Source organism: Falco cherrug, chromosome 3, assembly GCF_023634085.1.
Source record: "Falco cherrug isolate bFalChe1 chromosome 3, bFalChe1.pri, whole genome shotgun sequence".
NCBI classification, from domain to species: Eukaryota; Metazoa; Chordata; class Aves; order Falconiformes; family Falconidae; genus Falco; species Falco cherrug.
In genome coordinates, this window is record NC_073699.1 from 59,680,002 (window position 1) to 59,705,883 (window position 25,882).

Sequence of the window (25,882 nt, forward strand, 5' to 3'; positions counted from 1 at the left end):
ACTGCATTTTATTGCCATGGGCAAACAGAAAATTTAGGTATGCAAAAGGCTACAGATGTAGTACCTAGAAAAAATTGTTATTAGCAGGTGCTATGGTTCAGGCAATTAAAAATAGTTATTGATATGATTAACTCTATAATAATAATAGTAATAAAAAATATAAATGCACTCCAGCATCCAATAAAATGTTTTTTCACCTTAAATAAGGAGGGTATACTTGACCTCCCAACTTCATTTATCCATATTACAATTGTTTCCCAATATCTCTTTGGTACCTTAAAAAAACCCACAGATCCAAGACCTTGAAGTGGTTTTATACAGTGCAGCAGCGTATCCATAAACTATTAATACTTCTAAGGGCACGTGAATAAAATGCTAATTATTACTGTCCCATATGATACATGTAAGAAACATCTCTTAATTAGAATTAATGATAGGGACAAAGAGGAGACCATACACCTTATAAATTGTCATATTCTTTCCTCCTCTACAAAAGAAATTATTGCTAAAGCAACTTTTCAAGGCTGTACTGTTTCCTTTACAATGAATATAATTTATTTATTGCTATTTGTCAAAGCACTCTTTATGAAAATATTCACAAAATATAGGGAATATAAGACCACAGATCTGTAAAATAAGCAAACAAAACAAAAAAAACCAAGCAAACAAAACTTGCACCTTCCTTCTCAAAGACAGCCACTAAAAAACCAAACATTAGATTGATTTATAGTTTGAATTTATTCAGAAAAGAAAAAATAAATAGGAGTGGTCAAGTAATAAACCTAAGCAGGAAAAGGGAATCAGGAAATAAAAGTTAGGACCTTCTATTACAATATGATATGCTTTAGACACAGTTCCTTTGGATTTTTCTTTTCTTTAAAGATACATTGGTAAGTAGAGTTCTCAAAGCACATGTTTCACTGGGGTAATGAAAATTGTATTTTTCTTACTTTGCTTCCCTTACCTATACATTCAATTAGACAGTTACTAAACTAGTTACTTAAAAAAAACCCTTGTAGATCTGCATGATCAAACCCTTCAGTGAAGTTACTATGGTCAGTCACAAATTACTTAGTATATCTGGAGTATAAAACATTATAACATGAAATATCACACTTTAAAAAAAACAACCTAGAATACAATTCTAGATATTTCCCTCTTCAAAACCAAACAAAACCAAAAGAAAAAGCCTATTACACTGTTGTGAAGTAGTTGCCTCTACAACTGTAGCCACCAAAGCTTGATATGTTATAAAATGTTGAGCTGTTTGCTCTGTTTTAATAAATATTCTTTTCCATTTGTAATCATAACTAGGAGTATTACCAAGAAAGTAAAATTCTAGCATAAGCATGGCTTGCAAATTCACATGAAAATTCATTTTATATTTTTTTAGACCTCTTCAGAGGTCAACAGTATTGAGATCAGGAACAATGTTAACTAATGAGATCAGATCTGCACATGACTTCATCTTGTTTAGCTTCTCAGAGGACAATAATAGCATCCTGGTTTCAGCTGGGATGGAGTTAATTATCTTCTTAGGAGCTAGTGCAGTGCTGTGTTTTGGGTTTGATGGGAGACTTTCCAGTTCCTCAGGCCTTGCTAGAAAAAAGGCTGGAGGGGCACAAGGAGTGGGGAGGGGACACAGCCAGGACAGCTGCCCCAAACTAGCCAAAGTGGTATTCTGTACCATGGGACGTCATGGCTGGTGTACATATACGTGGGGGGGTGGCCGGGATGGGCAGATCATTGTCCGAGGACTGGCTGGGCACCAGTCGGCGGGCGGTGAGCAGTGGCATTGTGCTCCACAGGTTTCTTTCTTCCTTTCCCTCTCGATTTTATCCTTTCCTTCCCCTTTTTCATTATTAACTGTTATTGTCATCATTGTTACATTGTTCTTTCAGTTTTATTCTATTTCAATTATTAAATTCTTCTTATCTCAACCCTCAAGTCTTACACTCCAACTCTCCTCCGCGTCCCTGTGGGGTGAGGAGGGAGTGAGTGAGCGGCTGTGTGGTACTTAATTACCAGCCGGGGTTAAATCATGACAAATAGGTTTCCTTGAACCCATGCTATATACAGTCTGATCAAACATACATATTCAAGTCTAAGTTCCTGGTTGGTTCACTAAGATTTCAGGAGTTCATTAACAAACTCCAGGCAAAATTTACCACTGTTCATAACAGTCTTTCAGACAGCTCTAACATGGCTACAACAGACCAAAATAGCTGTCCCCAAATTTAGAATCTGCCTATGAGAAAGTTAGCATTCCCAAGGAGTTACGCCTTTAATATGGTTTATGAAATTTTTTGTTTGTACTGTCCAGATTCAGAACCAGATGATGTAGAAAATGAAGCTTTTGGCACAAGTGGTAGTGGTGGTGGTGGAGCTTTACATTCACTGTCTCGTCTCTGTTTTATTGAGCAACATGGTTTAACTTTGCTTTAAGTAAATATTGAAGTAGATGGTCCTTCAGTCAACAGAAACTTCTCATGTCCATACATTTTGATGCATGTCTCTGTTACTTCATGAAGTCATATGTGGTTATTATCCAAAAGGGAGTGGAGATTTCTGGTTCAGCAGCTCATAAAGACCTTTAGGGAGCAGTTTCTTTAGCACAAAAACATATTAAGCCAAATTCTGCTAGTTACATGGGGCAGGAAGCCAAACTTCACCAACTTTCTAATAATCGGGTCTTTACAAGACTGCTGCAGGCTATTGCTATACACAAAATTTATCAAGAAAATGTGTCCCCCTAGAAGACACCACCTAGTATTCACTAAGCAACACAGACAGAATAGCATGAAATACAGAAGAATCTTAGGTGAACTTAGTTAACCTTTGTGAACCCTAATCAGACAAAAAATCTGTGGTGTTTTGTGTAACAGAAGACCGGCTCCTGTCAAAGTGAGATGGGGAAGTAAGTTTGTTCTTACACCTCTAAGTCCTAGCCTGCATGGAGGTCATTGATGACCTGAGTCTTATACTAAACAAAGAGCTCCACAACTTTCCTTATATCTCTTACCTGTAGGACACCTGAGCAGCAGAGAGAAAGACAATATTCAGATGGTTGTCTTGCTAGCCTCCATGGAGAGCCCATGACCACCCCGAAAGGTGTCAATTACATATGTGAAAACATCTGTACAGCATATTCTATTGTGGCTAGCAAGGTTTTAGAAAGATAAAATACATTCTAAACACTACCCTAAATAAGCCAAGAAGATAACATTCAGGGAGTGTAGTTTGAAAATAATAATAAAAAAATCATCATGTACCTTGATTATTAAATATATAATTATGTAAAGCACAACTCTGTCTGTTGTCCAAGTATATACATGTATACTTATCACATATTTTGTTGGATTTTGGTTTTTTTACTCAGTTTTAATTTTACAGGGTAGTGATAATAAAGGGCAAGAGGAATAATGGTTTTCTACAAGAAGGCACCAATATCAATCAGTCTTCAGAGGTGGTACTGCAATGGTATGAATATTAACTAAAAACAGAAAAAAACTTACAGAATTACAAGGTATAAAAGAAAGCAGAATATTGCCTCTTTTTTTGTCTCCTCCTACTTTAAAATGGAGATGGACTTATTAGCTATGTTATCCCTGAGCACCACCACAGAAATATATGCAGTTGCATGAAAACTCAATTTATTTTATGATCCACTGTAAACCCAAAGTAACACAGGTCTACAGATACTGAGACAGCATGTGTCTATCTGTATGCAGATTTTGTAACTTTTTTTTATGTACAAATACACAAATCTGCAACATAAACTGGTTACAAAATTTGCATACTTCATTTTGTTCATTATAAAATTTCATATAGTCTAATAATGAGTGAATTTAGAGTCACTACAATCAGATAAAAGGCACCAAGTTACTTAGTGCATGTGCATTTTGAGTCACATACTATTGTCCTTATTTTAAAATCATTACCTATTTGTGTATCTGCATGCAGCCTGAGCCCAGCTCTCCCTTCCCAAATGAGCAGTGTACCTGAGACTAGCTCCCATTCTGACCTTTCATTCACTAATTCACAAGATAAACTGGGCTCCTCTTGCCACCTCTGATGAGGAAACCTTTTGGGACTATGCCTCAGGAGTAAGACATCAAAATCTTCACACTGGGAGTGAAAGAAAGGAGAACTAATGAACTTCTGGCTACCAAATACAATGCTTCCAATGCAAGATCCTCTGGCCACAGTGGCCTGCAATGAAAGTGATATTGTTCTGGTGTACTTTAATCTAGGTCACAGCTGACAACATAAATCTATGTTACCAAGTCTAAAAAGTCATCAGATGCAAACCACATCAACAACACAATTATTTGCAACAGTCAAATGCTTTATAAAAGAAACTGTCACATGTTTGAAAACATACAGTTGTAGGAAAAAAAAGTATTTTCTTGCTGTGATTCTGCACACAGCAGATTTAAACCCCAAGCAATTCTTCTTGAAGCATTCCTGTAAAAAGGTCTACAGGAACAAATGCAAGATATAATCACTTCAAATGGCAGTTTGGGTGACAAGTTGGGATCCATTGAATTTCAGCAAATCTCTGAGGTTTTTGTATACCAATTTTTCCCCAAGCCTTATCATTATACAGCTACTGTAATAATAAACTGTAATAAACCATTTGCCTACACTAGTTCCAAATGCATTTTTTCCTGTCTTATCACTTGTCTAAAAAGGATCTGAAAATAGGTCATAATTTCTATGCAGTTGTTTAATATGCAGGAATTTTCACCCAATATTTTTGCAGAAGTCTACCGTAACTACACAAGTGACACAGGATTACTAAACATTCAAAGTTTATTTTTATATAAAATGATCAGTGTTTATGGTCCTTAACGAGATGTCATTATGAAAGAACAATAGTTTCAATGCACAAAGGAACCACCTAAATGATCACAGAGGTACTTGATTTGGGTCTGTTTGAAACCCATGTTAGGGTCTGTCAAAATACATTAATTTTATATTAACTGCTGAAGCTTAAAATCCATTTATTCTCAGCAAAAAAGTAGTTTAATCTCTTCAAAATCAATTCATAGCCAAATAATACTCTTAAAATATGAGGTTATTAATGCAACATTTTTAACATCAAGGAAAACAAAGAATACTGATCTTCTGTTGCAGTGTGCCACACCCACAGTTAATAAAACCAGACAAACTAAGAGGTAACCCCTGAGCTCTGTAGAAAACAAGTAAGCCACAAATAAATGACACATTACGAAGCTGTAATTAACTGGACAGGAACTGGTTCTTCTTTAGAACATCCATTTCAATCATATCAGGTGTGTTTAATGGGTTGTCTGTCACAGGAGCAAAATGCCCATCTCTTCTTCTGCACTGCAGAAAATAAAAATGCAAGTAAAGCCTAAACAATAAGACATAATTTAATCTTCTCTCTGAGGGACAGCAATACCTCCCAAATTGTCAGCTAAGCAGAAGCATTCTTTCTGAAGCTATTACCTCTAAGATGTGGTACTAATGCAAAATAAAGAGATAAGTATTCAAAATACCCATAAGCACAGTTTCCCATACACAACATGCAAGGTTCCAGAGCTATATTCAACTGAGAACACAGGAAATATTATCTTATAGATAACGCTAATAGCCCAGACACTAAAATACAAAGACTGTATTTTGTATATGTCAAGGTGTCACCATGACAATAGTGTTTTAATTGTGAACACGATTTGGGAAATATGGTGATACTGAAGATTAATAACATTTTTATATTTCAGATGGGAAGGAGAAGCGAGTTTATTATTAGCAACAGAATAAACTGTACTCTCTATCAAGATGCCTCTAAAACGTGAGCAACGTACGTAATTTTTCAACAATGAATCCAATGGAAAAAGAGAAGTTAATAAAAAAAAGTAAATGTACATTCTGTTTGGGTGAACAAAATCTTTGTATAGCATTACTCACCCTATATAAAGAAGCTGGTTCTATATTACATTTGATTTCATTGTATTGAGGAGCAAAGATCTGATCAAATCAAGTTAATGAATGCTTCTGTCCAACTACTAACAATGATTAAAGAAAAAGGAGAACTTTAAATTCTTTAAGACCATTTCAAGCAGATTGCAAGTACATATTTATTAGGACAAAAATACTGAAAATTAACTAAATGTTATAAAAGACATTTTAAACTGGGAAAATGTGGAAATATATCAGGAGATGAAGTTACTGCTACAACCTTAAGACAGCACTGTTTTACAAGCACTGCAGTTCTAGTGGGAGTTAATACAAAAAGATTATCTTTCTGCATCAAAACCTAAAAACTAGAAGCTGCAATATCACCCTGTGATGAATGTTTTCACCATATTCAAGTCCAGCGTATCTCACAGCACCTGGAAACACTTCAGTTGCTTCTTGACCATTTTAGACACTATCACAGTCTCTCCAATCCAATTCCACCAAGAAACAGCAGTATTTAGTAACATTTATCACCTTTCTTTTAAAAACAGTATCCATCCACTGAACCCTCTCTCGAATTACAAATGCTTCTTGTCACAAGCTCAGTTTATTCTTAATGGTGTGAAAACACCTAGTATAGTTTCCTCCTGGTATCTCATGGAGTACAACTTGTACATGTCATGTCTAAAGCATCAACTCCTCTGTTGTCAGGAATACGTACCGGGATATGCAACTGAACACATCAGTTGATTTCTCAGGTCATCTTCACCTTTCTGACTAAGAGCCCTTTTCAAAACAGCTAATTTATCGTCTCCCAGAACAATCCTAATTAACTGCTTTTGTGTTAGGGTTTCAGTCTCTTGGTTCACCACCATAAAAAGCGTTTGTACCGAAAGTCCTGGTAAGTCCTGTTAACAATAATCCAAAACCATTTGCTCTCCCTGGCCATGTTCCTCCTCCTGCCATATATGTCAAAGCACTTTTTCAGCAGTATCTCTGGATTAAAGTTTCCTGTGAGTAGTTAGCACCATTCACTCCTGAATGATGGACTCTGTAGAATGTCCCCGAAACCAGCTCCACATAAGTGGCAGAAACACTCTGCACACCACTGAGTCATGCCGTCATCCTTGATACCCTACCAAGGGGTTCCCGGTAAAACAATGTCTCCTATCAACAGCAAATCCACCTTAAATGGTGATTACCCACATCTTTTCAGTCCCAGCTACTGCCACAGACAGCCTAGATCTTGGATCTGATTTAAACATTCAATTAATCTTGTTCAAATAAAAACTGTGAAATAATCTGAATTACCAACTGTGAAAATGCCCGAGTTGTTCACAGCTCTTAAACTTTGTGAGAAGAGCAGCTGAAATACTTTCTGAACATACGAGTTTTAAAAAAAGTTTTGCTTAAGTTAAATTCTTAAAAATATCCCACTGAAAAGCTACAGCTCCTATTCTCAAAAATAGGTTATTCTGGCTTGAAAGCTATGAAAATCATCAGAAGGCAGCCTTAGAAAATTGCCATTTCATCTCATCCAACAGGATTATGTTAGAAGCTGTAAGAAAATTCCTCTTTGTGCCCCAGTCCCGCAGAGCATGCTCCCCCAGCATCAACCACCAAACGCATCGCAATCTGCAAGTGAGCAAGAGACTTTCGTCATTGCTTACTGCTGTTCAGTGGGGCACAATGGCATAAATGCTAAAAACGAGATAAGAATACACTCTGTTTCTGGTACCTTCTATCCTCCATCTATGCTTTACAGAAAGTGTGGAGGAGAAGGCAGAGGTAGCATTCACCATAATGCAGAAAAAGGGGAGAAAGTGTGGTGCACACAGAAGGAACATGAGTCAAGACAAGGAGACAAAGTAGTCAGGCTAGGGGAGACAGATGAGACAGGGGCAGGGCGAGATGCAGTCACTGAAGTATGTTTTATTCTAGAACTTGGCATGGAGCCCAGAAAACTGAAGCCTCAAAACCCTCCTCTGCTGTCAGCTAATTTTTACAAAAGCTAATTGCAAAGCTCATCTCTCAGATATGCAGCTGGACACAGAAGGGGTAACAGTCCTCTACAACCATTCCAACAGGAAGACTGCTTTGCACTACAGTTCTTCACTTCTTGGGATACCTATATGATACTATTAAACAGAAAAGGAATCGCGTTTTGTTTAAAACCACAATATTTAATACCATAAAAAAATTTCAAGATTAAATATATTGGAAAAATAACTTAGTTCAGTGAAGAATAAATTAAACATTCAAATACTGGTATTGTTCCTGTATACACTATAGCATGCGCACACACACAACTGGCACACATCTTTTTTCCTTTGCAGACATGGGTAATTAACACATGGCCCACATAAACATGTATGCCAGCATTAATTAAGTTCCCTTTCTTCAACTGTGAAAGAAAACTTCATTCGTGTTCTGTGAGACATGGTTTCAGCCATATGTAAAGGTTACAATACACAGAAAACAGTCTTCTGAGCTACTGTGAATAGAAAACAATGCAAAGGGGGGCTGGGGGAAGGAGAGCTTGGTCAGATGTGCATCCAGGCAGTCCCACATATTAGCTCAGGGATTCTGAGTATTAATTGCACACATCTCTACAACACCTGTTATTCTAAGGAAATGTTTTTAACCTCCAGAAGTCAAAGATGTTGTCCTAGTTTCAACTGGGACAGAGTTAATTTTCTTCTTAGTAGCTAGTGCAGTGCTGGGCTTTGGATTTGGTGTGAGAGTAATGTTGGTAGGACGCTGATGTTTTTAGTTGTTGCTGGGTAATGTTTATAGTAAATCAAGGACTTCGCAGTTTCTCAGGCCCTGCCAGTGAGAGGGCTGGAGGAGCACTGGAAACTGGGAGGGAACACAGCCAGGACAACTGACCTGAACTAGCCAAAGAGGTATTCCAAACCATGGGACATCATGCTGAGTATTATAAGCTGAGGGAAGAAGAAGGAAAGGGGGGACATTCAGCATCATGGTTTTTGTCTTCCCAAGTAACCATCACATGAGATGGAGCCTGCTTTTCTGGACATGGCTGAACACCTGGCTGCCGATTGGAAGTGATGAATGAATTCCTTGTTCTTCCTCGCTTGCGTGTGCAGCTTTTGCTTTACCTATTAAACTGTATTTATCTCAACCCACGAGTTTTCTTGCTTTTACTCTTCAGATCCTCTCCCCCAGTCCACTGTGGGGGGAGTCAGAGAGTCGCTGCGTGGTGCTTAGTCGCTGGCCGGGGTTAAACCATGACAGATGTACGTTTTCCATCATAGTTCTCTGAAGTTACTGTTTTTCCTGGTTTGTATTTATTCACCATTAGTAAATCAGAATTTTTCCCACGCATTGTATTTCATAAATAATAAAGTTACTCCCTGCAAGTGCAACCTAGTGAATGTCAAAGTTGATGCTGAAATGTTAAACAAAGGAAGAGACAGGCATTGACCCACAAAGCAGATGTGTAGCACCATTTAACAGGCTTATGGACAAAATGTATTTCTGAAATATTACTGCATGCATCTGCATAAATCTGACTGTTGATGGGAACCAAAGCTGACAAAGGTTTAACAACATAAAAATGCATCTGTGATGTGGTGAAAGTGACAGCCCGTCAGTGTACAATTATCATATATTACTAATGGAATACTAATCAAACATTAATTACTCTAATTATAAAAACTTGTCTTGAAAGGCAGTCCAAATTTTCACCTCTGGAACTGTAATTGACACACAAATGAATTTGACAGTCTTAATGAGTATAAATCCTTAGTGGGAGAAACAGTATCTTAATCTTGCAGCATTTAGGTTAACAGCCAGTTTCCACTCTCTATGGGTAAAATTCAAGTCAGCTTAGATGGTCTTACGCACTACAACCTCTGATAAGCACTAAACATATCTAACATGAGACAAAGATAATACATATGCTGTGTGCAGGTTTACTGAGTGGAGATTAAGTTTTTCTTTGAAAGAAACCTGGAATATCTGTCTGTAATGTACAAAGTTAAGCCTGAAGTGGGATTTCAGTTATTCATGGGCACACACACACTTTTGAACCTATGTTAACTGGTTTTGTTGCTTCAAAAGTATCTTTTTTGTGCACATACAGTGTTAAAAAACCCACAAATATTAACCAAATACAAAGGAGACCAGGTAGCAGTATAAAGTCTGCCTTTTAGGTGATAATATTTTGAAGTGCCAATAACCCAGCAGGTCTCATTAAAAAAAAAAAAAAAAAGAGGTTCAATCTTTCTGCTTGTGTATTGACACAATCCAATGTCTGCTTAAGGCAGTGATAGACAGCATGAGCCACAGGTTTCAGTGAGTAACAGATCAGGCTCCTATGGATTATCCTAGCTATGCTAAACCATGAGACATTCTTTTTAGCAACTACAAAAAATTGTGCATGTGTTAGAGGCTCCAGCAGGCTATGCTGGCTTATGGACATGTTTCTTTTTATACACCTTGCTGAAGATACTGAAATCTGGACCCATTTATGTCACAAAAGACTTCTGCTATTTATTTCAAAGGGTGTTCTGATTTTATCTGATGTAAAATCATTGGATCATTGAATATCTCAAGCTGGACAGGACCCATAAGGATCATAGAGTCCAACTCCCTGATCCTTGCAGGACTACCTAAAACTAAATCATATGAGTAAGAGCATCGTCCAGATGCTCCTTGAACTCTGACAGGCACAAAAGATACCACCCTACCACTAACAAACTTATAATACTGTTTGACCTTACAGGATACTTGGAAAAGTTTATATAAATCAATTGAAATTCAGACTGTTGACAAAATAGAATGGATAATTAATTGTAATTTTAGAATGATGAGCATAGTTTAATCTGTTTTGAATTCATCTGCCAGATAATTACTTAGGGATTATGAAGAGTGTTATGATTTGTTTAGCACTGTAATTTTTTTATGTTACTGTTTCAAATTACTGCATTACTTTCACTTATATTATCAGATATGGTCTGAAAGTGTAGGAAAGGTCTATTTATCACCTCTGAAATAGGAAATTAATTTGGAACTGATACCATAAATAGAAGTCTAAATATTTTAAACTCCAAAATCATAACTTTAAATTGTTTAATCTTTGTCCTTGGTTATACATCTTCATTATTTTATGATAAAAATCATTCAAACTATGTTCACTTGTAACTAAGGTGGCAAAGAAAACTCTGAAATTATCTGTAGTACTCCAGGTTGATGTGATTTTCTGTTGTTCAAAACAGTGTTTTTTGTATGAAATCATTTCCTCTTGCTAAACACAGAATCCTCTCACATTCATTACCTTGACAACATCCTAGCAAATAAAGTGACCATGTTTTTACCACATCAGGGGTGGCAATATTGTAATAGCCAATGAGGAAGAGACAATGAACACATCTCATCTATTACCGTGGCCAGTACTACACAAATGATTTGCCAGTTCTGATATTTATTGCGCAAAGACATTTCTTCCACACATTATGCTCTTGCTTTACCCACAGACTACTCTGAGGCTTAACATCATATGTATTAACCCTTAAGTCCTAAAATTTAAATTCATTCCCTAACTGGCTATGGAAAATGTTGTAACTGGTGACATCAGATTTTTTGTTGGTTTGTTGGGGTTTTTTTTGAGTTTTCCCCTCCAGTTTTATATTCCACTATCCAAATGATAAACTTGTACCACTCTTGTCTTCAAAAAAAGTCTGAGGTGAGGTAAAATTTAAAAATCTCTAAATATTAAAGATGAAAAATGGTGATTTCATAACAAAACCAGGTTTTCATTTGGATATACGTATTTACATTTATACATACTTGAAGCCAGCATTAAGTCAGATCCATTCCTGCTTTCATCCCACTTACCTCCCTGTAAACTCACCAGCCACAAAACCAGTCTTCTGCATTTTGCATCTACTGAGATAAACTCTACTGCAAATACATTTCTGCTTCCTGTTAATGCTATCCAGTCAGTGCACAGAAGGGCACGAAATCTGGTCTATTTTGATAAAATATATGGGTTTAAGTATTTTTTAATAGAGTATTTTCTTCAGTATGTCTTTGCTTTAATTTCACATTTATTTATTAGGCACAAGCAGAATTACTTATAACAGTTACTCAGTAATGCATGGCTAATTTCACCCTACTTTCAAAAAGCATTTGACCTAGCAATAAATACAACAAAATTAATCCTACTTCTTAAAATATCTCCATGTAAACTCTAAAAAAATGCTTAACAAAATAACTGTTAATATTACCTTTGCCACACTTAATTTTCCAGCACATACACAAATAGATCCAGAGAGACTCCAAATAATTAATTTACTTACTTTAGCCAGCGTATTGTAAAGATAATAATGACTACATTATTAGGTTCCATAAAATTGTGGGCAACAATCCATGACTAATCCGCAAATTCAAAGGGGGAAGCGAAATTAATTTTTTTCTTTATTTATCTATTTTAAACAGATAAGATGTGCAGCGGAGACACTGATCAACATATTTAAACATTTTCTTTCTAATACTATGGCTTAACTTTTTCTCCCACAGACACAGCAGGCAGCTTACCTTAGACAAATTCATATTAGAGATAAACAAACTGGAAAGTGACTAAGCACACAAGTTTCAGTATCTACTGTCAGAAGGGCCCTGTTTATGCTACAGGATGATTTGCCATTGAAATTCAATTGGATCAAGAACTGTTCTCTTAGCTGTTGAACTGGAGGTCATCTGGAAACATGTGGAGGTAAAGAAAGTCATCAGGAGTAGTCGACATGGATTCACCAAGGGGAAATCATGCCTGACCAACCTGATGGCCTTCCATGATGGAACGACTGGCTGGGTAGATGAGGGCAGAGCGGTGGACGTTGCCCACCTTGACCGCAGCAAGGCTTCTGACACGGTCTCCCATAACAGCCCCGGAGGTCAGCTCAGGCCGTGCGGGCTGGATGAGGGGACAGTGAGGCAGATCGAGAGCTGGCTGATGGCAGAGCTCAGGGGCTGTGACCAGCAGCGCAGAGCCCAGCTGGAGGCCTGTAGCTGGCGGGTTCCCCAGGGCTCAGCGCTGGGCCCAGCCCTGTCCAACGGGCTCCCCAGCGCCCTGGGTGAAGGGGCAGAGCCCTCAGCAAGGCTGGCGGTGACACAGCCCTGGCAGGAGCGGCTGGTACCCCAGCGGCTGCGCTGCCGTTCAGCGAGGCCTGGGCAGGCTGGAGAGCTGGGCGGGGGGGACCGAATGCAGTTCAGCAAAGGGGGTGCCATGGGGGCCTGGGGGGCATCGGGAGGAACGTGGCCGGCAGGTGGAGGGAGGTGATCCTGCCCCTCTGCTCTGCCCTGCTGAGGCCGCACCTGGAGCGCTGTGTCCAGTGCTGGGCTCCCCAGTTCAGGAGAGACAGGGAACCGCTGGGGAGCGCCCAGCGGAGGGCTGCCAAGGGGATGATGAGGGGACTGGAGCTTCTCCCTTGTGAGGACAGGCTGGGAGAGCTGGGCCTGTTCAGCCCGGAGAAGGGAAGACCGAGAGGGGATCTTATCAATGCACACAAATAGCTCAGGGTTAAGTGTCAAGAGGACGAGCCCAGGCTCTTTTCAGCGGTGCCCAGCGACAGGACAAGGGGCAATGGGCACAAACTGCAGCACAGGCAGCTCCATCTGAATATGAGGAAGGACTTCTTTACCCTGAGGGTGACAGAGCAGTGGCACAGGCTGCCCAGAGAGGCTGTGGAGTCTCCTTCTCTGGAGACATTCAAAACCCGCCTGGACACGATCCTGTGCAACCTGCTGTAGGTGACCCTGCTTTAGCAGAGGGTTAGGCTAGATGATCTCTAGAGGTTCCTTCCAACCCTGATAATTCTGTGAATCTGAGGAATGCTATCTGATGATTGTTTAAATAGTGTGTGCTGATTTACTTTTTTCCCAAGAAAAAATACATATAAATAAATACATCTTATTCTGAATACATCTTATTCTGTAAAATTTCAAGTGTCTCAGTATCATACGAAGTATGTATTCACCTTTGAGTAATAACTTACTACACAAATGTAAAGCAATTTATTTGCATCCACTAAAACAGAATGAATCATATCCATGATACCAAACTGCAGTAATAAATTGCTGAGTTCTGCTAGTGGTGGAAGAAGCTTTATCAAATTAGATTTTATGGTACATCTCTATTATAGTCATATTTTATTTATTTATTCAGCCATACATCATGGTATGCTAAATAACATATTGGCTCTTTACAATCTGTGGAGGGCACACATCTGCCTAGATCAAACTGTTAAAATACTTTTTCCTTTACCATAATTAAGGGGTGTTTACTATAATAAAAAATATGAGTGCAGGGTAACCGTGCTGCTGGTATCCAAAAATTTGGTACAGTCACCGTGACTATGTAGAAAAACTGTCTAATATTACACCCACTGAGTGACTTATTCTTGAGAAGTGGACTTGTGACTAACTGGGTCTACCACATGTATGCAGCTAAGCAAGTGTGCGCCATAGGTCTGACATCGGGTTTGTGAAGTTTGTTACCCATTTGACCTAGCTGGTCTATAAATTCATGTTCTCAAGGTCACCTGATGGCAATAACTAAAGTGACACTGAGCCGTGAGGTGCAAGTGAAGTGTGTGTTTGCTGCCTTCAAAACCTTCCAGAAAGGGAATTCATGGTTCCTCCTCAAGGTCCTCATTGCTTCCACCAGAAAAACAAGAAAACCTCTTTAAAGTATGCATGTGCCTGAACAGCTAATCTCAGCTTCTCTCAGGCCTCCTCTACAACACGGAAGAGTAGGGAGAGATGAACATCAAGAATAAGGCAGTTTAAAGGGGACTCACTCTCTGACTTTTATTCTCCCTGCATTTGAGGAAAAAAAAATCCCCCATCAGAAGATCAGTCCTGACTTAAACCTAAATTCAAAGCACATCTAAGCCTGAAGAGGTACTCCATGTTTATCAAGCAAATTGCTAACATCACCAGCAGCTGCCATGAACTAGATATGGAAGGAAAGACGAGTACAGCAGCAGGTTTTGGTTAGACTAAATGTTGAGAGAAAATCAACAGATACATCTGAAATAATTTATATTCTACAGTAACACAAGGCTGTTATGTACACACAGTATTGGAGTCAACAGTACGTTCATTTTTTGATACAAAGCAGTAGAAACCCCAAATCAAACTAAACCCAAATGCTCAAAACCAGGATAGTGCTTTGTTCAGCAGTTGTTTAAACCGATGTCTAAATCAGCTGCAAGGGCACTGTATGCTGAGCCCCTGTAGGGTGAAGGAAGCCAGAAAGGCTAAACTAGTTCTGGCAGACCCATCAAATAATTAATTAATTATACCACAAATAATTAATTAATGATCCCAGTTTTGTATAAAAACAAAGAAGAATCACAGTCAAACAAAGTAAAATTCCAGATCCAATTTATTAATTGGTAAACTCAATTGTAAATTGAGTTGTAAATTGTAAATAAATAAAGTAAAATAAAATACTGGGCTTTTTTGTAATAATCTCAGGTTCAAGCATTGTTTCTTGCATCAAGGACGTATGTCACACAGAGATAACTGGGAGCTGCACACAGAACATTGGTGGGATTTGTTCTAAGTGATGTACTATATTAAACATGAAAATGAACTTTAGTTTGACATCACTACAGATTAATAATACTAAAGCTTTTAAGAGATCCAATGTCCATTTGTGGGCTTTCCTACATATTAGTTTCTCTGTTCTTAGAGACTGTAAGTCCTTGGGAAAATGGTCTAATTATTTTTGGTCCTATAGCAGTTCAGGAAGCAAGTTACAGATAAGCTGAATAGCAAAAAGCAGGTTACAGTGTCTATAGATGTGCGAAGTCTGCCAGAAAATTGATTATTGGACACACAGAATGGAAGTCTTCAATTTTCTTCTCATTCTATGTAAAATTTTCCTTTTAGCTCCAAAAGAAACTGAAATGGGGACCAAGGTGAACCTCCATCTTTCTCTCACCATGCTCCACTCTGTGTTGTCATGGAGGCACCAGAAATTTAGAATAAAGAAATGTGATGTAATTAATTTCTCCCAGGTCCTGTAGAAATGCTGTGATCCTCGAGTAGTCTCTTTGCAAGTATTTTTTGTCTTCAGAAAGACTCTACAAGTGTAACACATGAAAATATTGCTACTGCATTTCAGCAATTCTTCTTATGAGAAAAACCTCTCATATGGCCCTGACCAATTGGTGCTCAACATTAAAAACCTCTTAAGGCTTTTTACAGGCCAGGCAACCTGCTCCAGCAGTTCACATCCAAAATGCCAGTCAGCATAAAGAGCAAAGGATCAGGTCAAGAACTTTAGTATACTCTCATATTTTGACTTGGTTCTGTCAGCAATGTCCTCTGGAAAGTAATTTAACATAAAAGATTAATTGTTTTGCAGCACGCTGCACTGATTTTAGAAGTACCCTGCATAACATCTGCTTTGTAAATGACCAAAGTACTTGAATACTGCTAACGTTGCTAACTGTGCAAGGCATTTTTCACATGAATTTGTAAAAATGGGAATGGCATTTCCTCATCTTTTGTCTAAATCTACCACTGATAATTACTAAAATCTGGTTTTAGAAATGTGCAAATTATTATTCCTTTTTTTTCTGTCTGTCTGATCCTGATTTCTAAAGGTATCCCATTTTCAGAAAATACATTTTATTTGAAGACAAACAGTGTGCAAGAAGGTAACCATATGTATAGAATAGTAAATGTCCTTTTTATTGAACTCATTAGAATACTTGTGATGTGCAAGTGGTCTCACAAGCTTCACGCTGTTGGTTTGCCCCTTGACTGAGAAATTATTAGCATATGACACGTCAAACAAATGATCCTTTTCATGCATAAATACCTTTGCTCATATAGAATTCTGCTATACAACACTCTCTGCAAAATACAGCATGAAGATTCCCAGCAGGTAAATTTATATCATGCTATAGAGGGGAAAAACATACAAGTATTCTAGCAGTCAGATCACACACCATCACAGTATGATAAGAAACACCACACAGATGTGCATGTTGGGGGAAAAAAAAAAGATAATTTTTCCATACAAAAATCAACTCACACTTCTACTCAAAGTGAAATGAATACTCTTCAACTACCATGCCACTTTGATTCTGTAAATGACATTACACGGGTATTGAAACAGCTCTACAAAGAATATCATCTTTGAAGTAATTTTTATGAACTAATAAAAAAACCCCAAACGACCCAAACCAAAAAGAAAGTGGAAGAGGTAACCATGGTTTTCATATGAGTAAGTTTGTAATCTTTCAGGAATTAAAAATGTAAATATTTTTTTCTGAGCTAAGAGGACAGCCAACTGGTTTGAATATCATTCAGGAGCCTCTCCTGAATGCAGTATCAGTAGCTTTTTTTTTTTTTTTAAGAAAACATCCTGCATTGGCTTTTCTTCCAAGGAAAAGTAAGATCCAAATGTGTGAGAAAAAGGTTTTGTCTTCAGTAATTCTTTGTAATTCTTCTTGAGTTTACTTTATCACGTAGACATCCGTATTACATTTTTTTTTAAGAAATCCATCTTTTTCACTAAATATCACAGTGCTTCTCAAATAGATATTGTATCTCTTCTTCTAGGCCCTTTCATTTAATACAGTGATATAAGTAGCATACTTTTCAAAGTACCACTAATCTAGTAATTGCTACAACTCTTTCCCTGTTGCTATTAAATGACACACACCATCTAGGCATTTGGGATGATTTTCTTCAGAAAATCCTTTGAATAATCTTCCCAAATATTACATTTTATGGTTGCAAAGTTCTTCCATAAACAGAATTACAGAATCAATATCGATTTTCAATCTAAATTGTTTTGACACGACGATGCTTGCAATACTTCTCTTGTACAAAATAACAAATTCTCCTAATTCTACCTCTTTAATTCCTTGCTGTGGTGATCTTCCCCCTATTTATCCTACTTTGCCACCCCCTTGCCACTAAAAAGCTACATATGGATATTCATAAATATTATTTTTAAAAATGTATATAAGCTTGACAATAAGCAGCTCTCAGCAAAGAAGTCTGTCAGAAGGAACAGCTAGGTCTATAATCTCCTATGATATATTTTTACAAAATGGGGTCTGATAACGAATTTAGTGACATTCTAAAAGATGGTCACAAAAAAAAGAAAAAAGAAAAAAAGAAAAACAAAACTCCACAACATTATGGATGGAAACCAGATGCAGAGCTGTTGACAACTTTAAAGGACCAAACCACGCCTGAGCGTTATGTCCAATGAGCAGACAGACGGAAGACACAGACTGAAGGGAACAGGGAATCTCCTTTATTATCCTTGTGAAACATTTGCACCAATGCAGTTCCAGCACCACAAACCCAGAAGCTGCATTCTCCTACAACCAACAAAATGAAGCTTGTCCTATGTGAATGTTATACTGTAAGGACCCAAAAATTCTGCAGGACGGAAAGAGGATGAAGATTCTTGTGTACTTCTGATATCTGTGAGACACCATGTGTCCATGAAACACGCTGATGCTAAATACTTCTGCTAGACAAAAGCAACTGCACAACGCCTGTTCAGTTATTCATGAGTAGATACTGTTGAGACCACTACCAAAATCCCAGAAACCTGGATTTCATCTCCATTTCCCTTTAAATTTTTTCTTCTTTTTTCCTTTTTTCTGATGACAAGACAAAAGCAAAACACAGGACAGTAGTGAGACACTAATTCTCAATATTGACTTTCAATGTCCGATGCACACTGCTAAAACTGAAGTTACCATGCTGAAGATGAGACTCTAATCACTGTCTCTCACTGTTACTGACCTCAGATCAGGCAGATACGTTATCCTGCTCCATCTGCAAAACTAAAGAGACACATGGGAAGAAAGTGTGTACAAGCACAGAATTAGCAACAGAAGTCACTCAGGAAGCTGGCTGGGAAAAAAAAAAAAGCTCTCTTTTCATTTGAAAAAGTAACTTGGCTACCGTCCTATCAGCATGCCCCTTGAAGTACCTTCAGCAAAGATTTATGCCCAGAACATGAAAGGGACTTTCAAGCATAATTCTTAGAATTTTGGGCGATACTCATCCCCTTATCTTCCCTTTCCCTAAAAGAAAGAAAAACTCAAGGAATCTTTGACTGGATTCAGCACAGGCACTGCATCAGCACATCAGGCTATTAAGAAGCTGAAACCTGTAAGCTGCTGCAAGTCAATTCAAGCTACTGCAACCTACATTCAAAATTCGCCCACAAAGCTTAAAAAAGCACCCTCTAGATATGAGATCTTTGGTTATAAGTTGATGCCGCACACTTCTGTCATCTGAACCACAACAACTGAGGTTTGAAACCTGAATCTAGATATCTAGAAGTGTACGCTTCCTTCACACAGTAAAACGCCCATTTCTGAAATCCATAGTTTCCTTAGTATGAGAAATCAGAAGATGAAGAATTTCTTCAGCTAATTAAAGGTGACGGTAAAATTTTCAAATGGAGGGAAAGAACTGGGATGAGGGATGCTCACTGAAATGTTACCAATACAAGGGCAGGGCATCATGTGGAAAAAGATCAAGCCTCTCATATACGAAGGTTAAAGGAAAAGTTTCAGAGGCAGCTATTCAAAAATAATTCTCATCTAGCAGATGCTGAAGATACACATAAAGTCAAGCTTACTTGGCAAGCCAGATTATGAATGTACTCTCTGCTATCATTATGGTTTCCTGAGCAGATTTTCAAATGACACAGGCAATTCTTTCAGAAACATAGAGATACAGAAAGGTAGAAATACACTGTGTGATTTCAAAGCACCGCAAAGTGTTTCTATAGACAATCTGCCAACAAGACAAGTTAAGAAGGCCAAAGTCAGCATTAGCATCTGTCTTCCAATTACAGCGTCACAAATGACATATTGCTCAGTGACAAATGATGACTGCTGTCTTATATTAAAATGGTTGCTCTAGCAGATGTTTTTAAATTATCCCAAGTTATGTCACAGGGAAAGGCAAAAGAACTGGAAATATGCCCAGAGAGACCTGGTGCACCAGCAGCCTAAGGGAGCGATTTAAAAAGCCATTTGATATCCTCTCATGAGATCCTAGCTACAAAAACTGAATACAGAAAGGAAAAGGAGAACAGAAAATCCGCTATATTCCTCTGTGGAAGTTTCAAGTATCTGATTACAGGATCATCTGGAATAAAACACATTCACCTCATCTTAGCTTGGTCAGAGACACAGTCTAGGCAGATAGTCCTTCACAGAAGAGAGGGAAAAAAAACCAAAAACAGCCCCTAGAATTACCACAATAAGCAGTGCTCTATATTACTGCTCTGTGATGACAGAGTCAGGGCATAAACTCTTTTTATCTTGAACATCTCCAAACTGCAATCCTAGTATCACATATTACATAGTGACTCAAAAAATAAAATTAACCGCTGCTCCCTCATGAGACAAGGTAGCCTGTTTTTACTGCTACAAAATCTCTAGGACACCATGGGAAAACTCAGTCCAAAAAGAGTATAGACAAATAAAAGTGAAAGAGAGAAAGAGAGAAAGGAGATGACCACCCTTCTGCCTGAAACAGACTAAGGAGTAGGGCTCTGTCAGGTCTTACACACTTAGAAACAAGACAGGTCTTCAAATCAAAAACCTGATGGGGAAAACAACTTATTTCCTGAAACCCCATATTGAAATCATGTAGGTATAGAAACACTGAAATATGTGAGTGGAAGGGAGAATGAGAGCGGGAAGAAACACAGAGTCTGTGCTCAGCTAGTGTAGCATCACTCTCAAGAGCAGCTCTCTGGAAGCATGAGACAACAGTAAAAGCACACTCCAGTAGACAAAATAACCACAAAGAGGAAGGTGCCAAGGAATGCTGCTACAAGTTAAGGAATGGGTAGGCGTCTTGTCTTGACCTATGGTGAGGGAGAAAATCCTTTCTCTCTCGTTACCATGGAGATCCCCTTTTCAAGTTTCTTTGGATGAGATTTATGCACAAGTGCAAAATTTGGCATAAGAGGAGGACAAGTATTAATTATGCGCCCCTAACAAAAATAGCCTTCTTAAATCTTGAGAGATAATACAACAGCGGCTGTAAAAAATAAGTTTGGTTACAGAGATTAAGGGCTGAATAAACTGTCTCATGTTAAAGTGCCTTGAGCTCTGTCTTCTTAAAATGGCAATACCAGTCTGAGGGTATCGCACCTGTCTATTACAATCTGGGTGAAAATTTGAGTTACTGGATGGCCTGAGACCAGAGTGAAAATTACAACAACAACAACAAAAGATTGCATGGAGGCTGCTTACTACTGTTCCTTGGTGCAGGATTGCTTTTATTTGTTATACTATTTCATTAATTATTCATGCAGTTCTTTTTCTATTTCCAGGTGGCAATATCACTAGCCAGGGCTGCACTGAGATGCACCACCTTTACAGGAAGGGCAACATTGCAAAGCCTAACACAAACAGATTATATTGATATGCTTGCAAGTTAAATCCACAAGAGACAGAACAGAATGAGCCTTGAATTAAACATGTATATTTAACTACACAGTTCTAGTGAAGGAAAGAAAAAATAAAAATAATACTTTATTTTGAGAGTAGATATATATAATGGAACACTATTGTACCCTTTATTTTGAAACTACTTGATTACTTTTCCAATAAACAGCATATTTTGCTCCCATACGCTTTCATTAATTTATGCTAATTGTAATAGTTCTGCAATACACAGTATCAGACAGAGAAGCTGTACAGAAGGAACTGTGTTATTGCCATTAACAATTCCTAATTTTCCTGTAATGGTTACTATCAGCAGTAAATTTATCTATAAATATATATCATTAAGACTTTATGATCCTTTGGATCAGCAGACACCCATCAAATTTGCAACACCTTCCAAGTGAGGCGGAAATACCATAAGTGCGTACACTGGACCCACACACCAGCAGAATTTAGTGTTGCCTCTTTAAAGGTGAATTAACATTGAAACACAACCCAAGGCAACCGCCTGAGCGTACACCATGCCTACAAGCACACCTACCTCTTATATTTATAAGTAGGTTACAAGTTAAACAACGACTTTTTTTTTTTTCTTTTTAAATAACTAACTTCATGTGCTGTCCACTACGTTTCCCACTGGTTTTGCTTCTCTTACTATTTCCTCCTTTTTTGTCTTCCCATCTTTAACAGCGTATTTACGTATCCCTGGCAGCTGCAGAAAACAACGTGAATGAAGTAAGACCATCCAAAATCAATCATGCGCGAAAACGGAGAGCTCCCTGTTGAATATTAATTACTCGATAATTTTCCTCCAGGATCAAATAAAAACGTCGACCTCCGCCAGAAGCAAGCACAGTGCGCCAGTCCCCTCGCTGGCATCCTCAGCCGGGCTTAGTAACGGCGGCGACAAGACGGAGGACAAGCCCTAATTACATAACGGACCCCTCCGAACGCCTCGGTTCCCGGCGGCGGCGGGTGGACAGCGGCACAGGCCGCCCCGCTCCCGGCTCCGCGCCGCTCCCGGCTCCGCGCCGCTCCCGCCGCCCGCAGGCCCCCGCTCGGAAAGCGAGGCGCAGCGGCGCGGCGCGGGGAGGCCTGCGCCTCCCGGGATACGCCGTAACCCCCGCTCCTCTCCGCTCCGGGGGCTGCCCCGCAGCTCTTCGCCGCTAAGCGCCCGCACCCGTGTCGCGCCGGGCCCGGGGCCGCCCCGAGGAGGGGGGGCTGCGCCTGGCCGGGGCCCGCCGCCCCCCCGATCCCCCCCTCCGGCGGCGGCGGGGGAGCTTCGTTGCCGAGCGGCCGGGCAGCACAGGCTCCACACCGCCGCCTTCCTCCCTTCCCCTGCCGGCCTGAAACGCCTCCCCCCGCAGCCGCGCCTCCGGGGAAGGACAGTCGGGATCGGGGTCCGGGCGAGTCCCGCGGGACGCAGGCCGCTCGGCGGGACCTCCCTTCGGCTGCACAGCGCTCCGCACCACAGGGCGTCGTGCGCGGGGGAGGGCAATATTCACCCCGCGCCTCTTGTCCTGCGAGGAGGGACACGGGACAAACTCGGCTCGAACAACGGGCGACAACTAGTTGTGGAGCCCGCGGAGGGCGTCGGCGGGACGCGGGTCGGTGCGGGCAGCCGGCGGGTGCGGGGCCGGGCCCGGGGCGGCGGCTGCCCCCGCCCCGCTCGCTCGGTGCCCGCGGCAGGGCCCCCCCCCGGGGGCGGCGGCGGAGGATCGCAATCCTCGGCGGCTGCCGAGACACCCGCGGAGCGGGGATCGCAGCCCCGCAACGCAAGGCCAGCTAGAAATTACTCATTTGAATGATGCAGCAAACGACGGGGAGGGGTGCAGGTGGGGGGTGTTAGCCCTCCCGTTGCCGCGCTCCAGCCCTGATTATAAGGCAGGCTCCCTGCCGAAGCCAAGAGCTCTCTCTTCCGAGCACACAGCAATTAACAGCAACCTTCATCCCGCGAAACCTTCGCTAAGCACTCCCACACGCTCGCAACCCGCGGTGGCAACTGCGAGGAGCACAATAGCGGGAACATCTCTGTCTCGCAGACCCGGGGCGGGGGGGCTGGGGAAGCCAAACCTCTCGCGGCAAATCCCGATCCCCAAGACGAGGAGTCCCGGGAAGCCACGGGGAGCGGCAGCAGCGGCAGCCGCCGGCGCGGCAGGAGGGCAGGCTGGCTGCCTGGCAAGCGGAGGGCGTACGGCGCAGCACGCTGCCAAAACACCATCACCCACCGGTATTGTCAGCAAACAGCACACAAGCATTTACCTTTTTATGCCCGCCGTCCGTCAGTCAAGCATTTGAGGGAGAGAAGGGGAAAGGAAAGGAGAAGAAAGAGACAGAAATAGAGAGAGACAGGCGACTGCTAATCCCTGTGTAGAAAGACTTCCAGCAGCAGCAGCAGCAGCAGCAGCATGCGTGTGTGCGTGTGCGTGCCCGGAGTGGAAGCACAGCCCTTCTGGCGATGCACAGGCTCATGCACCGAAGTACTGTCATGTGCGTATCTCGGTGTGTGTACCCATGGAGAAAGAAAAAAAAAAAAAAAAAGAGAGAGACGGGGGAGACTCGTCAGTCACACGCCTGGCTGTGCATGGATGGGGGGGGGGCAGAGGAGGAGGAGCCCAACGCTCCCCAGCCCAACCACCGGAGGAGCCGCTCGCTACTACGGCGGCCGGGCACCGCAAGCCGCCGGCGTGCTGCCCCTCCGCGCCAGCCCCGCACGCCCGCCCTTCTCCTCCCGCTCCCAAGGACGGGCCTTCGGGAAAGACCCCCCCCTCCAGGGCCTCTGGCCCCGGGGACCCTGCTGCACCCCGCGCTGCCCCAGCCTTGCGGGAAGCAGCTGAAACCCCCACCGCCGCCCCAGCCCCGGGTTTCTGCCCAAAGCGTGCCGCCCCGGGGAGCGCCCCCGGGCCGCGGGGATGCCCGGCGGGGGACGGGGCTGCGGCGCCTCCCCGGGGGGGCGGGCAGGCCAAGCCGTGCCCACCGGCACGGGCCACGGCCGCCGCAGGAAGGGCATGCGGATCCGTGCGCGGGGGGTGCCGGCGGCGGACGGGGGTGCGGGGGTGGCCGGGCGGGGTGCGGGTTGGGCGGTGGCAGGAGCTGTAGGTACGGCGACAGCCACATATGTTCGCGACCACTGACAGCGACAGCGTGGTGAATGGCTACAGTGCCCCAGGCCACTGTGCCCGCACCCCCATCCTCCCGTGTCCAGCCAGGTATGCTCAAATTCCAACCACGGTTGGTATGACTTACCAAAAGGTATTTGAACAGCGGTAATAACGTTCAAATCAATTATGTGCTGCACTGTAAATATTACATCAATCTTTAGACTGTATAGCCACATATATGCATGTAAATGAGAATTTGACATACAATTGATGAAACAGCTAAAATAGAATGAGCATATTGTTCTTATAGTCCTAAATTTACTAGTGGGTCGTGGCCCAAGATGTATTTTCGTGTCGCAAACCAGAAAAAGTTTGTGAGAAATGTCCCTGGTACTTTATTCTTCATACGAACAAAGTAATACGTACGGACTAAAAGTTAATCTTAGTAGTAGAAAAAGGTCTATTTAATGGCAAGGATGAAAAATGTTTTGGTGAGGATGTCAGGTATACTGTTTCTACTTATTTTTTGTTTCTTTCTAGTGGACAATGTAAAACAAGGGGGACAGGAAGAAGAGTTATTGACAGTTTTAATTATAAATGTAGGTCACATCTACAGGCTAGGTAGGCTAGGAAATTCTGATGATTGATAATTATGTTAATTAGCAAGCAATCAACTAATTGACTGGGGAAAAATTGATAAATCTATTTTAAAAATAATTCACAATAAAATACTTTGAGACTTCCCAGAAGCCCTGCAATAAAATCAAAAAGACCAAATTTGTTGTTACTAAGTTGTATAAATCAAGTAGGTACGACATCATTAAAAAAAAAATTGCACCCCAAAGCCACATAATTTGTTTGGGTTTTTTATATATAAAATAAAGGTACACATATCTTTTTTGATCTTTAACTGAAACACAAATGTTGAATCTGAGCTAACTCAGGCAAATAATCGTAGCAGTACAGGGTTCATTGGGGTTTTTTTGGTGTTTATATGTACAATGCTATCCTACGCAGTATATTAGTTTATATGTTAGCAAGATTTTTTTTTTTTTACTTGTCAACATGAACTGTATTTTCAAGCTAGTTTCAACCTGGCATGATCTATTGTGTAAAATACGATGGTCTGTGAAGACCTCATAGTAGAATTTATGTAATCTTCCATATGTAATTATGTGAAGATTTAAACTGCACTCCATAGGCCTGTGAAGTTATAAGGCAGATTTAGTCCTGTTATGTGTGATAGTTCTAGGAAAATGTTCATACCAAATGGGTAGATTACATTATTTAGTAGAACTAGATAGTAACGAAAACAGATAACATACTTTTAGGCTTCATACAAACTTCCAGAAAATGAAGTAGACC

The 25,882-nt window shown here is 40.8% G+C and overlaps 1 protein-coding gene across 1 annotated transcript in view; it reads right to left on the reverse strand.

The window, feature by feature from the left end:
- DLGAP1 (DLG associated protein 1) overlaps window positions 1–23,915 on the reverse strand; it is a 429,900-nt gene extending 405,985 nt beyond the window's left edge. Inside the window, exon 1 of the mRNA XM_055705957.1 lies at window positions 23,679–23,915. The gene's annotated coding sequence lies outside the window, so the exon portion shown is untranslated. The remainder of the gene's footprint in view (window positions 1–23,678) is intronic.
- Window positions 23,916–25,882: the final 1,967 nt, after the last annotated feature.